The sequence below is a fragment of the Malurus melanocephalus genome, unplaced genomic scaffold, assembly GCF_030028575.1.
Source record: "Malurus melanocephalus ecotype Western Australia unplaced genomic scaffold, MMel_1.1 scaffold_186, whole genome shotgun sequence".
Lineage (NCBI taxonomy): Eukaryota > Metazoa > Chordata > Aves > Passeriformes > Maluridae > Malurus > Malurus melanocephalus.
Genome location: NW_026623418.1, coordinates 760,845 through 764,592, shown reverse-complemented (window position 1 = coordinate 764,592; position 3,748 = coordinate 760,845).

Below are 3,748 nucleotides of genomic sequence, written 5' to 3'. Positions count from 1 at the left end.
CCAATTTTTTTTTTTTTTTCATTTCTAGCTTCCACAGAGTCTGTTCTTTGCACTTTACAAAGTGTGCATATTTTTACTGTTACTTGTGTAATTCATGCAAAGTGGGGGATTTGGCATAACTTTCATAGTACTTTCAATTTTTTTTGCGTAGTACCTTGAAAGTGAAAATGTTCATTTAAGGTTAAGGACTCACAGTAACTGTACAGTGGGACAATGATTTTCATTAACTTATATAAGGTGGGACATCTGAGGTCACAATGTAACCCCTTCCTACAATTTATAATTCAGGATTGACAGCACAAAAAAAGGAATCTTATGTGAAGTTTCAATTCACAGGGATTGTTCTATGTATTGCAGTAGCACATCTGCTCACACATTGAGCCAGTTCTTGGGGAAAACTCACCAAGGGAACAGGAATGCACGACTGGATGAGAGGGGAAGAGGARCAGGGACACATCTTGCAGCAGCAGACCAACAGATCTAATCACATAACCAGGCTTTTACACAGACCTGAATGGGTGATGCAACTTAGGTCCTCCCCCAACTTGGTAAAAGTTATAAATATTAGACCGGGGTGGGGTTTTGTTTTTTTTCTAATATTATTTCCTATGGGAGCATCTAATACACAGTAGAGGCAATGAATCAAAACACATGAGAAGAGCAAGATCCTTCTTTCTGCAGAAAAGCGAGTTGTTTCATCATTCATCTGCAATAGTTCAGTTCAGGYTCCCTTCTCATTTGATCCCTAGATCTGTACAGATCTAAGCTCCAGCCCATAGAGTAATGAACATATCCCTACTGAGCATACACCTGGGAGTCTTATTCTATGGAGAGGAAGAGTGCAATAAACTGGGAGAGCATGAAAGAGACAAAAAAACATCCAAGCATATAAATAGAAAGTGGGACATTGAGCAGGAGTACAACAGCCAGCAGCCCACGAGAATAGCAGGTAGATAAGATGATTTTTCCTTAAGGTAGTGATTAGGAGTGGAAGAGCCAGCTGTGAGAGAGAGCGACTCATAGCTATAAGAGTCTTTTAGGGCACTGTGCATCAAATCTTTCAGTATCTTATCCTTGCTCCTTATAAAATTATTTATGAGTTTTTTCTTACATGCACACACACACAAAAGAAAAGCTGGTAGATTTTCATAACAAAGCATTTAATCCTAAAATAATTTGTGCATAAATAACATCATACAATGTTGTTAATTTCCATATCTTCCCACAAGCTATCAGGCAAGTTTGCAGGCCAATAAACAATTATTCAGGAAAGTGTTCTGATAATTTTTTATCATGTTCTGTCATATTACCTTGTTCTTGTACTGCAAAAGTCTTATTTACATATTCCAGGTCTTACACAGATCTTACACAAATAAAACATGCCAGCTCTGCTGAGCTGTACAGTGGTTTTAGAGGAAGACTGGTATTTGGAAGAAATTAGAGTCAGTTAAAAAAATCACAGGTAATCTGAATATTTTCAAATGGTGTTGTTTCCAAAACTCACAAAAATGGAAGATTAATAATTCTACTTCCATACTGAATTAACTTCATATATGCATGTATATGTATGTAGATGGATAGATATAAATAGGTGTAGATATAGATATATTGATAAGATATAAAGATAAAAAAAACCTGTACCTTCCTCATAAATTGGAATGCTGAAATACAAATGTGAATGTCTACAAAACAGACAAAATCCATCCTTGTTTCTGTTGTGATTGGTTTTCATTAAAGAATTTCACAGGATTGTCTGAGTGAATCAATAAATTAAAACCCTATTAATGTCATATGAAACATATTCACTATTGTAGTGTCTAAACCATACACAGTTGCTCTTTCCATTGGCCTTGTGCTCAGGTGTTTTTTACAATTTGCATTCAAATTAAATCTGAACATTTAAAAATACACGTTTTTTCATATTATTGATTTTTAGAATAATCCACCAATGAATCTCTGCAAGGGTTGCATGTCTATTAGTGAGAGTTCATAGAGCTGAAATAGATCACAGAGAATTTTATAGTAAGTTGACCAATTAAAACAGGAAGCTTTTCTTGGGGATTCGTTTCTTTGTGCTTTATTGTTTTTTTTCTGTGCTTATTTGTTGGTAGCTGATTGATGTTTCTGTGAGAAAAGTATAATGGGGCACATATTTTGAAGACACTTTTATTACACAGTCAACACAGCGGGAATGATTATACAGTCATAAAAAAATACCAAAATATCTTCCCATGTCAAAGGATGTTTTCTGCAAGTGCCAGTCAGAAGAACCTGTCATGACTTCAAGATCTGTTTTCTCGGTTGGCAGGGAGACAGCACAACACGCCGTAATGTGACAATCCCCCTGGGGGGGGTCAAAATGTGTTAAGGGATTTCACTCCCTACAACATCAAAACAGGCTGTTTTAAATGYTATTAAAGCCATAACTGTGACACAAGACTTAATTTTCCCTGCCTTGACCAGAATTCTTGAGTGGAGCAGTCTGATCCAATCTGTTGAAAAGGCCAGTTCAAGCAAAGAAAAAAGTTCAAAAGATGTTTTAAGTTGTGACTCCCAATCCTGAAGACAGTTGGAGTCAAACGGCTTCTTAATTATCAAGTAGCACTTAGTGTACTTTAAATTCTACATAGAAATAAAAATGGAATTAAACGTTCAGTAACTAAGAGGGTCATGAAGAAAGATTTGTCTTAAAATGTCATCTCAGAATCCCAAAATAACATGATGTCAGTAAAATTCAGGTGTATATATCACATCAAATTCATAACACTTCCTGCAAATAGCTTGGGAAACCTCATTATAACTTTAACTTCTTCAGGTGATAAAGGTCATGTTGTAAGTAGTACTCTCTACAGCTTTTGGAAGCCAGCATAATGTCTTGTGGAGAAAAACAGTATTAAAACTGCTGATCTATCTTTTCTGTAAGATCCTCAAGGATTTCAACATACAGAAACACAGAGCAAATTGAACAGAAGGGAAAAATTAGTCTGAAGTATTAAAAAACTGAAGAAATTATATTAAAATATAGTACTAAAAGAATACTGTTATTAAAAACATTCTKTACTTGGATGAAAAACCTGACTGCCTTTGTGTGTTTAGTTGAAATTTATTTTCTGTCTATGGTGTTGCGAGATTCTCACCTGAAATAGGTCCTTATATTTAAATAACACGTTTTATTTTCTGATGAAATCTTTATTAATTTATAGCAGATTTATTACAGATTACWCTGGAGAGACAACTATCCTGAATAATTTTTTCCCTCTGTTACATTGCTCTGTTGATTTATAGTTTTTGTATACGATATTTGTCACAATGATTATAATGGACTTYCAGTCTAAGAAATAGGAGTTTTGAGTGTAACTTAACACATTGCTTATCCCATTTTGGTCTCTTTTTCAATGTTTTCCTATGGCTGCACAGAATCTTTCTCTTTCTTTGAATCCACACAGGGAGCCCAAAGTCATCTCCTGCCCTCAGTGAGCCACAGACACACTACTCCTGGCTGTGACTGTGGGGTCCTGGTGTGACTTCACCAGAAGTCCACAAAACTTTGTTTTGCTCAAATGCAGGATCTTTTGCCCTCTGGACYCACAGGAACATTGGATGAGTGTAACACCACAGAAGAGGGTTAGGAAATGAAAGTATTTTGTCAATGACAATTGAAAAAGTATGAATGAGTCTTTCTTCTGTTACTCAGGACAGTTTGTGTTGGCATTGTTTGTTGAAATGTGTTCAGTGAGAGTGAGGCCTC